The sequence below is a fragment of the Saccoglossus kowalevskii genome, chromosome 8, assembly GCF_978046115.1.
Source record: "Saccoglossus kowalevskii chromosome 8, keSacKowa6.1, whole genome shotgun sequence".
NCBI lineage: Eukaryota > Metazoa > Hemichordata > Enteropneusta > Harrimaniidae > Saccoglossus > Saccoglossus kowalevskii.
Window position 1 is genome coordinate 799,102 of NC_140648.1, and position 13,866 is coordinate 812,967.

Consider the following 13,866-nt stretch of genomic DNA (forward strand, 5'->3'; position numbering starts at 1 on the left):
CATTAAACTTTAGGAATAAACAGTAAACTCAAATTGTTGCAGTAAAAATAACGCGAGGTGTTTTTGAATACAATTTATATACATGCATATTTATCACACATAATTTTGCTGTTGGGAGTGAACCTACCACAACGGGAAACAATCGTACCATATTGCGTTTTTTTTTATGTATGCCCTTTTTGTAATGAAATGCTTTGTTTTGCCAGGGCTCGATTTGTACAATGTATATGAACAAAGAATATTATTTTGACTCACTTGAAGTAAAACGTCAAAGAGCGACATACTTTAAACAACGACAGTGGGTGACTTGATTACGCTTCATTGCGTTCAATATATATTTTCGCCGGTCATTGATTCAATCATGGTCCTACATATTTTTGTGACAACATTATTTTCTGTTGAACTTACCATACTTCATTGTATCCAGAGTTAGCAGGACCAGCGCAATACAAACGTGACCTTGATAATAGGATTGTGTTCAAATAATATAAGCTGACATTTTTGGACTAACATTATGTAATTGAAACACAAAATATAAGTATTAGAGGGATTACAAAAGAGGCTATAGTTAATATGGGCAGATGATTTGCTGGAGCCGTTGGTAAATTTATGTAATTTATTTTGCTGTGACAATGTATACATGTATGAACAATTATGTGAATATGGTGTGTGTTATAGGAAGTAGGTGATGTCTTATGTCTTTTGGTTATGTCATTTGAATCAAGAGGGGGAGGTTAAAGTACTTGATCAGAAAGAATGATTATATTTGTTCTTTGGCAGTGAATGGCTTATTTGTACTTGACTGTGACCCACCCACCACTCGATTGTAATTTGGCCAGCTGCTTTTAGACATCACTCAGCATGACTAGTTGGAAGACAACCATGTAAAAATAGTGTGAATAGAATAAACGTCTGTAATGAACAAGGAAGAAATAAAATTTTTATTTTTTATCTTAACCATCAATATACAACAAGTTTACAAAAAAATTCGAGTAAGAAAAAAGTAAAAAGTTGAACCAATAGGAGATACAGGTGATGGTTGAATTATCTCGCCTGGAAGAAAATAAAAAAACAAGTGGTAAGGATTATATATTGTAATGAATGATTTGAGTAAGGTGTTGAGTAGAGGAATGTTCAATAGGAAGAACATTGTTGAAATGCTTTGGATATGATTGGACTTTCCATAAATTAAATCACATTGTAAATAACTAGTGAGAGGATGCTGAAAGCACTACCGTACATTCAAGCATCCTCTCAATGAAAACACAGGTTATGCACATTATAATGAGGTAAATTAGTGTTGTAAACGGAGTGTCATGATTAAATCTGGTATGATGTGCATGGAACGACTCATGGTGCAAAAGCAGATAAGTGTCGACAGAAGACCCAAATGATAGGTATCACCACCGACCAATTTGGTAGTAGTCATATTGCCGAAAATACCATATCTTGTTGTTTTCAATAAGTATATGTGCAGCAACAATAAACTGTACAAAACCGGTGGTTAACTGTTTACAACATTGTACAAAACAGTATTATAGACCCATATCATGCAAAGTTACAGGGTGTTGTACAAATATACCCCCTTACTTTTAGGCTATTGTATGTTCATGCAACTGTCCATTCAGAATGAATAAGAAATAAAGTAGGTGCAAAGAGACTATATGGAATGTAGTTGTACTTCATAGAGTTATCAATGATGATATCAATTCCATCAGACTGATAGAACCGGTAAAAGTAATTAATTTATCGCATGGCAATGGTAATGTGTCATCTGACATATAACCAGAGTGAATTGATCATGTGCAAAAACAGCATTGTTGGTTTGCATAAGACAGGCCACACACATGCTGTAAGGAGTAAAATCCTGGTATCACCAATGACAGGGCTGTAAATGAGTCAACATCAAACCAGAAACATAGAATGTAAATGCATGGACCTGTTTGTACAGAATCCCAGTTCATCCCTCATTATTTATGTGGATCATGTTAAAAAGATCTCAAAACAATATGAGGCCAATGGAAAACAAATTTGGTGTTTCCAGTATTAGAGTAAAAACTATTGGGTAGTTAGGCAGGGATTTTATTATTTTAGATTTATTTTTCCCCAACATGTTCAGTCTATATCAAATACAATCATTTTAAACAATTTTTTTTTTACATGATATTACTATCCAATTTTGTTTATTTTAGAAAAAGGTAACTCATTTCCATAAAAATAAAATTAATAACAAATGACAACACATGTCATTGTTTAAGGTTGAGGTGAGTGGCATGAACTGTTGATCGGTGGCACCATTTCAAAAATGACAGCTGGCAACAGAAAAACCTTCACTGATGTACATGTGTATGTAGTGAGCACAAGGAATTGGCCCCTATCAGTTTCTGCCAAATAAATGACAGTTATGTACATTCCTGCTGTGGCCATTTGCCTACAGTAGCAACATCACAAGCATGATAAAAGCCCCCTGATGTACACATTGCAGCTCTTGCTGTTTCTTGCATGTGACAAAAATCCGCCTAAATCACAAGAAACTTGTAGTGAGCCAAACAATGATCATGAAAAAGTAAGAATGAATACAGCCAGCCGTGCCAATGTGGTGAATCAAATGCAATTTCTTGCATGACTTTCTGCTCAATATTATACAGTGGGTGGTAGCCTATGCCGAATAATCAATGGTGTGGTCACAAATGATCATGAAGATTAATCATGATCACATACTTTATATACATTATAACATTATATTAATGGGCAAAGACTATAAATCATATCCATGCCCCTAGCTAGACATGGCTACATCCGAGGTCATCATTTTGCCAATGCCATTCTTGCATGTCATTATTGCTGGTTGCATAGACTAGACTATTAATGTACAAGTATTTACACATATCAGCCTTAATTGGTTTTAGATGCTATTTTATTGAGATGCATCGCGACAACTGTGGCCGTGAAGGACCGGTAGGTTAGGTAATTGTTACTAGTCGCACCGTGCACACACATCATATGAGTTCGCAGGCCATAGGCCTAGTAAATCGCTGTCATCATTTATGGCAAAGTTAATTGTTAACTGGTTTTAAATCAGGGGGGAAGCTTGAGGGTGACTCCTCAACCCAAAGGTCTCATTTGCATATTTATATTTACCTGTTTCTTACTTAGGTCTCATTTGCCTTTTTTTTTTATAAACTACCATGTATAGGGCTAGTTAACTTAAAGGTCACTTTTGCATATTTGAGGGGGGTGACCAATCATTCGGCGACTGCCTATGGATTAACGGAGGTGGCGCTTTGCGCCGTTATTTAAGCATGGTTTTAACACTCTTAATTCAGTGTTCCTGCATTGCCTGCCTTTGCTGCCAATTTACCTCACCTGCTGCTGCTTACCATCGTAAGGCCTTTCTGGAATTCTGTTTGAAATTCAACTACAACCCAGTACCAGTTGATCCTGTGGTGCTTTGTCGGTATGTTTCCCATTTGGCGCGCCGTCTCAAGGTGAATTCTATTCGCCAATATTTGAACATCATTCGCATCCTGCACTCTGAGTGCGGATTTCCTAACCCACTTTCTGATAACTTCACCCTTTCAACACTGCTCAAAGGTGTGGCAAGGGTAAAAGGCACTAAAATCCAACGTAAATTGCCAATTACCCCAGCCCTGCTCTTGGGCATTCGCTCCCAGCTTGATCTCTCAGACAAGCAGGACAAGGTTTTTTGGGCTGTTTGTCTAGTTATGTTTTTCGGGCTGCTGCGGAAGTCCAATGTCCTACCACCATCGTTGCAGGGTTTTTCTTCTGACAAGCACCTGTCCCGTGGGGATTTTCTTGCATTCCCATGGGGGCTAGGCATTGTGGTTAGGTGGTCAAAGACTATCCAGACCAGACAACGAGAGTTGCTCTTGCCACTCCCCATCCTGCATGATCACCCACTATGTCCAGTGTCTGCTGTGATTTCTGCATTCCTGGGTACCCCCTCCCCACAGGAGGGCCCTGCCTTTGTTATCTCACCCTCCCGCCCACTTCTTTACCCAGCATTTTCTAAGCGCCTTGTGTCACTTTTACAACCGTTGGTTTGTAATGCAGCTGATTATTCATCTCATAGCTTTCGTAGAGGAGGGGCATCTTGGGCACTGCATTGTGGCATCCCTACGGAAATGATTAAGCTTTTAGGAGATTGGCAGAGTGACTCATTTAGGAAATATCTGCACCCCTCTCTCCCACTTCGCTTAAAGACCATGGCCCAGTTTGCCTCTCAACTACCACCTACCTAACTACGCATACCGATGTCTTGGGTCCTTTGGGATATAGTCTTTAGTTCTGGTTTGACTTATCATTTACCTGCTTTTAGATTTAGGATGAACACTTAGTTTGTAGAAATAAACTACCCCCTACTGGACCCAAGACACTGTTGTGTACGAGTATTTTGTTTTGTTTGTGAGGGTGTTTTGCTCTGCTCTGGCGTTGCGCCCTCTGGCGGTGAACCATGATTTAAGGCAAAGTTAATTGTTAACTGGTTTTAAATCAGGGGGGAAGCTTGAGGGTGACTCCTCAACCCAAAGGTCTCATTTGCATATTTATATTTACCTGTTTCTTACTTAGGTCTCATTTGCCTTTTTTTTTTATAAACTACCATGTATAGGGCTAGTTAACTTAAAGGTCACTTTTGCATATTTGAGGGGGGTGACCAATCATTCGGCGACTGCCTATGGATTAACGGAGGTGGCGCTTTGCGCCGTTATTTAAGCATGGTTTTAACACTCTTAATTCAGTGTTCCTGCATTGCCTGCCTTTGCTGCCAATTTACCTCACCTGCTGCTGCTGCCGGTTTTCCCACCCTTGCCCACCCCTTTTTTGTAGTTTTTGTTTTTTCCTAGGGTTGGGGCTGGCGATTCCAAGTTTTTTACTTAGACTTGTTTTTTGCTCTTGTATGTTTGAAACATGTTATGTTTTTATTGCAATATTTGTGCTTGTACCTTTTCAAGTTTATGCTTTCACAATTGTTTTCATGATTTTACCTGTTTGGTAGTTTTTGCTTTAATCTTATCTATTTTGTTATTTTCTATTCATTTGAATTTAGCTTGCTTTGAATTTTGTTTTTCCAGGGGGATATAGTCTTTAGTTCTGGTTTGACTTATCATTTACCTGCTTTTAGATTTAGGATGAACACTTAGTTTGTAGAAATAAACTACCCCCTACTGGACCCAAGACACTGTTGTGTACGAGTATTTTGTTTTGTTTGTGAGGGTGTTTTGCTCTGCTCTGGCGTTGCGCCCTCTGGCGGTGAACCATGATTTAAATACGATGCAATATTTATTTTTGGTCATTTGTTTCTCTGATTCATGACATCATGTGCCAATAAATCCTGAAAATTGGCTTTGCTAAGCGATGGGTCGTTTAGTACAAAACACTGAATGATCATAGCATGGTGTGCAGAGTTTTAGAGGTAAAGCAATTGTTAAGAATATATTAAAATTTGTGGAAAAGGGCAAAGGCTCTTACCTTAGTACAATGTCTGTACGGCGTCCTGGGCTGGCTGGCAAAATAATTACGTCATCGAAAGATGCGTGTACGTGTACTGTAGACAATTTCCATGACGCTGCATTGCATGCGTAGAGTCAACGTCACGATTTTTGCGTATCAATTTTTCTCCGCTTTTTTCAACAAATAATTCACTTTTTTCTCATGGGAAAACGCTGTCAATCTTATTTTATTAGCCTGAACTTTGTCTTGACAGCGCAAATTATACGCAAATAAACGTCTTTGGATGATTTCTGGTACCCAAAATTGATTCTCGACTCAGTCCTAATTACGCGTTTAGGAATGACCTGGTTATCCAAAATTGACCTCGAATGAAAATACTGCCGCCTACGGCGGGTCCCGGGATCATTGCGTCCAGAGTTAGCAGGACCAGCGCAATACAAACGTGACCTTGATAATAGGATTGTGTTCAAATAATAGAAGCTGACATTTTTGGACTAACATTATGTAATTGAAACACAAAATAGAAGTATTAGAGGAATTACAAAAGAGGCTATAGTTAATAATATGGGCAGATGATTTGCTGGAGCTGTTGGTAAATTTATGTAATTGATTTTACTGTGACAATGTATACATGTATGAACAATTATGTGAATATGGTGTGTGTTATAGGAAGTAGGTGATGTCTTACGTCTTTTGGTTATGTCATTTGAATCAAGAGGGTTAAAGTACTTGATCGGAAAGAATGATTATATTTGTTTTTGGCAGTGAATGGCTTATTTGTACTTGACTGTGACCCACCCACCACTCGATTGTACTTTGGCCAGCTGCTATTAGACATCACTCAGCATGACTAGTTGGAAGACAACCATGTAAAAATAGTGTGAATAGAATAAACGTCTGTAATGAACAAGGAAAAAATAAAGTTTTTATTTTTTATCTTAACCATCAATATACAACAAGTTTACAAAAAAATTCGAGTAAGAATAAAGTAAAAAGTTGAACCAATAGGAGATACAGGTGATGGTTGAATTATCTCGCCTGGAAGAAAATAAAAAAACAAGTGGTAATGATTATATATTGTAATGAATGATTTGAGTAAGGTGTTGAGTAGAGGAATGTTCAATAGGAAGAACATTGATTGGACTTTCCATAAATTAAATCTTGAGGCACATTGTAAAAAATTAGTGAGAGGATGCTGAAAGCACTACCGTGCATTGAAGCATCCTCTCAATGAAAACACAGGTTATGCACATTATAATGAGGTAAATTAGTGTTGTAAACGGAATGTCATGATTAAAGCTGGTATGATGTGCATGGAACGACTCATGGTGCAAAAGTGTCGACGGAAGACCCAAATGATAGGTATCACCACCGACCAATTTGGTAGTAGTCATATTGCCGAAAATACTATATCTTGTTGTTTTCAATAAGTATATGTGCAGCAACAATAAACTGTACAAAACCAGTAGTTAACTGTTTACAAGACAGTATTATACACCCATATCATGCAAAGTTACAGGATGTTGTACAAATACACCCCCTTACTTTTAGGCTATTGTATGTTCATGCAACTGTCCATTCAGAATGAATACAAAATAAAGTAGGTGCAAAGAGACTATATGGAATGTAATTGTACTTCATAGAGTTATCAATGATGATATCAATTCCATCAGACTGATAGAACCGGTAAAAGTAATAAATTTATCGCATGGCAATGGTAATGTGTCATCTGACATATAACCGGAGTGAATTGACCATGTGCAAAAACAGCATTGTTGGTTTGCATAAGACAGCCCACACACATGCTATAAGGAGTAAACTCCTTGTATCACCAATGACAGGGCTGTAAATGAGTCAACATCAAACCAGAAACATAGAATGTAAATGCATGGACCTGTTTGTACAGAATCCCAGTTCATCCCTCATTATTTATGTGGATCATGTTAAAAAGATCTCAAACCATTATGAGGCCAATGAAAAACAAATTTGGTGTTTCCAGTATTAGAGTAAAAACTATTGGGTAGTTAGGCAGGGATTTTATTATTTTAGATTTATTTTTCCCCCAACATGTTCAGTCTATATCAAATACAATCATTTTAAACATTTTTTTTTTACATGATGATATTACTTTCAAATTCTGGCTGCTGGCCATTTTCGTTCATGAAATCGTCGGATATCATCAGAAAACGCGAGATTTGTGCAGTTTTGAATAAAACCAAGTTAGCGATTATGAACAATGGTTATTAACGTAACACCTGATCCCCTCTAACATTTTTGTTTCGCATTTTAAGGTAAGAAATCGACATTTGAAATCGACAGGGTGTCGATTTACTCGGTGCCGTGTTTCACAACTTGTTTATTTATATACGTATAGCGGATGATTTTTATTGAAAATTAGTATTTATTGATTTTCAGCCCGCAAGTGACTGTGAAAAAACAGACGAAAAGAATGAAAAATAAAATCTAAAAAAAAATACCAGGTTGAAGAATATTAGTTGCTCCTTCAAATTTCGCCAAAGCCTTACCTACATTTTACCGATATCTGCAGAATAAATCAAGAAAACTACACAAATTAACTCCATTTAGGAATTCCTAACGGTTTGCCCGAACGCACGGCACGGCTTGTTCAGCATTTCGTCAACAACCAATCACAAGACTGGTTACGAACCACATCGAGGTCACGACTCGGTTAGCCTTACTTAACTGGTATTATATGAGTAGTAGGGGAATGTACCGGCGACTGACTAACTATGCCGATCCCACTTTAGGTCATTTTTTATTAGCCAAGAAACGTTCCGAGCGCCTGTGGGTTTAACCGGATGCGTGTCACACAAGTCTCGATGAATGGAGACACCGGGATTTCACACCGGCTTCACCTCCATCCCAACCGACCTCGTGATTCAGACGAAACATATTGACTCAGTTCCAGTAGGAATTACATATAATTCCCACACTTTAATACTTGAAGACGCAATTCAGAATCTCCATGTAACAGGCGAAAACCTGAACACAGTCGCCTGACCGTGAATAAAGGCAATCGATTTATAGCATGTCGGGGCTATCAGCGATTTCGGGTACTGGACATCTCGACCCCCAAAAATCTCGAAACCCTTTTTTCGTTGGACATCTCGACCCACCTACTCCTATAGCCAAAACAAAGTCAGCTTGAACTTTCAGTTGTGATACATTGCAAAACAATCGCTGCCAGTGATATATTTCGCGCGAAAGTGACGTAATTCAACGCATAATGAGATGGGTCATTACAATACCTTCAGAAAATAATGTTATGTCAAGCACCAACCTATATGGTCTTACCAACCTAAGTACAACTAGAAATCGAGGCACTTGATGAATTAAGTACCTCGTAGCCTAACGGATGTTATTATTCCGCATTTGGTGAACGGTAGTTGTAGCATTCTCACATTTTTCTCGAAAAGTGTTCAATTTGAGACACTTCTTCCAAATTGTTTTATCATAAAATACACATGTAATGTCTCAAGGTAAAACACTCAACTATGCATGTTTATGTATATGACATGTACACAAGTTCATAAGAGTAACAAAACACTTTTTTCCAAACCGTTTTATTTTGAAGCACCTCACAAAACTGTTACACATGCAATGTTTCAACCTAAAACACCCGATCATATACAAGACACTTTCGTATGTCGTCTACGGTATGCATCTATAATGTGCACAATACCTATTAGAACTCATCAAACTTGCAAAGATTTTATCACAACAACCGAACAATCCAATCGTCAAACAAAACTACCATGCAATGAAAAAAACATTATACAAAACTAATTAGAATGAACAAAAAATATTTTAAAAACTCAATGATAAATGAACTTGATGCAATGGGCAATGCAAACCAAAATGAGTATTGGTCAATTATAAATCAGTTGTGTTGTCCAGCAAACAACAACTCCAGCTCAATTCTAAATCAGTTGTGTTGTCCAGCAAACAACAACTCCAGCTCAATTCTAAATCAGTTGTGTTGTCCAGCAAACAACAACTCCAGCTCAATTCTAAATCAGTTGTGTTGTCCAGCAAACAACAACTCCAGCTCAATTATAAATCAGTTGTGTTGTCCAGCAAACAACAACTCCAGCTCAATTATAAATCAGTTGTGTTGTCCAGTAAACAACAACTCCAGCTCAATTCTAAATCAGTTGTGTTGTCCAGCAAACAACAACTCCAGCTCAATTATAAATCAGTTGTGTTGTCCAGCAAACAACTCCAGCTCAATTCTAAATCAGTTGTGTTGTCCAGCAAACAACAACTCCAGCTCAATTATAAATCAGTTGTGTTGTCCAGCAAACAACAACTCCAGCTCAATTCTAAATCAGTTGTGTTGTCCAGCAAACAACAACTCCAGCTCAATTCTAAATCAGTTGTATTGTCCAGCAAACAACAACTCCAGCTCAATTCTAAATCAGTTGTGTTGTCCAGCAAACAACAACTCCAGCTCAATTCTAAATCAGTTGTGTTGTCCAGCAAACAACAACTCCAGCTCAATTCTAAATCAGTTGTGTTGTCCAGCAAACAACAACTCCAGCTCAATTATAAATCAGTTGTATTGTCCAGCAAACAACAACTCCAGCTCAATTCTAAATCAGTTGTGTTGTCCAGCAAACAACAACTCCAGCTCAATTCTAAATCAGTTGTGTTGTCCAGCAAACAACAACTCCAGCTCAATTATAAATCAGTTGTGTTGTCCAGCAAACAACAACTCCAGCTCAATTATAAATCAGTTGTGTTGTCCAGCAAACAACAACTCCAGCTCAATTCTAAATCAGTTGTGTTGTCCAGCAAACAACAACTCCAGCTCAATTCTAAATCAGTTGTGTTGTCCAGCAAACAACAACTCCAGCTCAATTATAAATCAGTTGTGTTGTCCAGCAAACAACAACTCCAGCTCAATTCTAAATCAGTTGTTTTGTCCAGCAAACAACAACTCCAGCTCAATTATAAATCAGTTGTGTTGTCCAGCAAACAACAACTCCAGCTCAATTATAAATCAGTTGTGTTGTCCAGCAAACAACAACTCCAGCTCAATTCTAAATCAGTTGTATTGTCCAGCAAACAACAACTCCAGCTCAATTCTAAATCAGTTGTGTTGTCCAGCAAACAACAACTCCAGCTCAATTATAAATCAGTTGTGTTGTCCAGCAAACAACAACTCCAGCTCAATTATAAATCAGTTGTATTGTCCAGCAAACAACAACTCCAGCTCAATTCTAAATCAGTTGTGTTGTCCAGCAAACAACAACTCCAGCTCAATTCTAAATCAGTTGTGTTGTCCAGCAAACAACAACTCCAGCTCAATTATAAATCAGTTGTGTTGTCCAGCAAACAACAACTCCAGCTCAATTATAAATCAGTTGTGTTGTCCAGTAAACAACAACTCCAGCTCAATTCTAAATCAGTTGTGTTGTCCAGCAAACAACAACTCCAGCTCAATTATAAATCAGTTGTGTTGTCCAGCAAACAACTCCAGCTCAATTCTAAATCAGTTGTGTTGTCCAGCAAACAACAACTCCAGCTCAATTATAAATCAGTTGTGTTGTCCAGCAAACAACAACTCCAGCTCAATTCTAAATCAGTTGTGTTGTCCAGCAAACAACAACTCCAGCTCAATTCTAAATCAGTTGTATTGTCCAGCAAACAACAACTCCAGCTCAATTCTAAATCAGTTGTGTTGTCCAGCAAACAACAACTCCAGCTCAATTCTAAATCAGTTGTGTTGTCCAGCAAACAACAACTCCAGCTCAATTCTAAATCAGTTGTGTTGTCCAGCAAACAACAACTCCAGCTCAATTATAAATCAGTTGTATTGTCCAGCAAACAACAACTCCAGCTCAATTCTAAATCAGTTGTGTTGTCCAGCAAACAACAACTCCAGCTCAATTCTAAATCAGTTGTGTTGTCCAGCAAACAACAACTCCAGCTCAATTATAAATCAGTTGTGTTGTCCAGCAAACAACAACTCCAGCTCAATTATAAATCAGTTGTGTTGTCCAGCAAACAACAACTCCAGCTCAATTCTAAATCAGTTGTGTTGTCCAGCAAACAACAACTCCAGCTCAATTCTAAATCAGTTGTGTTGTCCAGCAAACAACAACTCCAGCTCAATTATAAATCAGTTGTGTTGTCCAGCAAACAACAACTCCAGCTCAATTCTAAATCAGTTGTTTTGTCCAGCAAACAACAACTCCAGCTCAATTATAAATCAGTTGTGTTGTCCAGCAAACAACAACTCCAGCTCAATTATAAATCAGTTGTGTTGTCCAGCAAACAACAACTCCAGCTCAATTCTAAATCAGTTGTATTGTCCAGCAAACAACAACTCCAGCTCAATTCTAAATCAGTTGTGTTGTCCAGCAAACAACAACTCCAGCTCAATTATAAATCAGTTGTATTGTCCAGCAAACAACAACTCCAGCTCAATTATAAATCAGTTGTGTTGTCCAGCAAACAACAACTCCAGCTCAATTCTAAATCAGTTGTGTTGTCCAGCAAACAACAACTCCAGCTCAATTCTAAATCAGTTGTGTTGTCCAGCAAACAACAACTCCAGCTCAATTATAAATCAGTTGTGTAGTCCAGCAAACAACAACTCCAGCTCAATTCTAAATCAGTTGTGTTCTCCAGCAAACAACAACTCCAGCTCAATTATAAATCAGTTGTGTTGTCCAGCAAACAACAACTCCAGCTCAATTATAAATCAGTTGTATTGTCCAGCAAACAACAACTCCAGCTCAATTCTAAATCAGTTGTGTTGTCCAGCAAACAACAACTCCAGCTCAATTATAAATCAGTTGTATTGTCCAGCAAACAACAACTCCAGCTCAATTCTAAATCAGTTGTGTTGTCCAGCAAACAACAACTCCAGCTCAATTCTAAATCAGTTGTGTTGTCCAGCAAACAACTCCAGCTCAATTCTAAATCAGTTGTGTTGTCCAGCAAACAACAACTCCAGCTCAATTATAAATCAGTTGTGTTGTCCAGCAAACAACAACTCCAGCTCAATTCTAAATCAGTTGTGTTGTCCAGCAAACAACAACTCCAGCTCAATTATAAATCAGTTGTGTTGTCCAGCAAACAACAACTCCAGCTCAATTCTAAATCAGTTGTGTTGTCCAGCAAACAACAACTCCAGCTCAATTATAAATCAGTTGTGTTGTCCAGCAAACAACAACTCCAGCTCAATTATAAATCAGTTGTGTTGTCCAGCAAACAACAACTCCAGCTCAATTATAAATCAGTTGTGTTGTCCAGCAAACAACAACTCCAGCTCAATTATAAATCAGTTGTGTTGTCCTGCAAACAACAACTCCAGCTCAATTCTAAATAATTTACTAACCCAACTGCAGTTTGGTTTTCGGAAGCGAAAAAGAACTGATGCTATCTTTCTCTTAAAAACAGAAATTGATAAGTCACTTTACAGTCAGAATGTAGAAAACAATCTAAAACGCTTGCACAGTTGCTTCATCGACTTCAGAAAAGCGTTTGACCTTGTTTGGCAAGATGCACTATTTCTAAAATTACAAAATTTAGGAATAAATGGTAATTTCTATGATATTATCAAGTCAAGATGGGTTACAAAATTGTTTGAACAAATTATCAAATTACTGTAACCAATGGAATCTTGTTGTAAACATAAATAAAAGAAAAGTAATGGCTTTCAACACTGGTAACAGAATGATAAAAAATCTCAAATTCACGCTAGATGACAAAAACATAACAACAGTAACAGAATTTTGCTACTTGGGTATAATGATTACACCTAATGGGAAGTTTAAATTAGCACAATCAATGTTATAGAATAAAGCAATGAAGGCGTTATTTTGTGTCCGACATTCAATACTGAATCATAAAATGATATCAACTTCATCATGCTTGAAACTGTTTGACCAGTTAATAACACCAATCATAATGTATGGTGCTGAAATTTGGGCTGACGAGATATCAAATGACACCAATATGTTAGAGCAAGTGGGTAGTCAGTTTTACCGCTTTATACTTGGTGTCACTGACACCAACTATTGGTGTAAGAGCAGAGTTAGGAAGATTTCCAATTAGAATAAAAATAACTCTAGCAAAAATTTAATATTGGTATAGACTTAGCATGTTTGCTGACAATAATATTCTGAAATGTGCATTAAATGAAAACAAAGCAATTAAATAAAAGTGGATAAAACATATTGAAAATATTATTGGTCACAAGGAAATGGAGTAAGCAAAAGAACAGCACAATGTAGATAATATTAGCCAGTCATCAAATATCATGAAAGTGAAATTAAGAGACCAATACAAACAGTCTTGGAAGGAGCAGCTAAACTCGTCCACTAGTAGTAGAGACAAAAATGAAGGCAATAAACTTAGGAC

General features: G+C 37.5%; 1 long non-coding RNA gene across 1 annotated transcript; it reads right to left on the minus strand.

The window, feature by feature from the left end:
• Window positions 1-918: 918 nt before the first annotated feature.
• LOC146739207 (uncharacterized) lies at window positions 919-5,537 on the minus strand. The gene is made up of 2 exons (XR_014930128.1): window positions 5,491-5,537; window positions 919-1,053 (listed from the first exon to the last, which is right to left on the minus strand). It is a non-coding gene; the product is annotated as an uncharacterized LOC146739207 (long non-coding RNA).
• Between the last annotated feature and the right edge of the window lie 8,329 nt (window positions 5,538-13,866).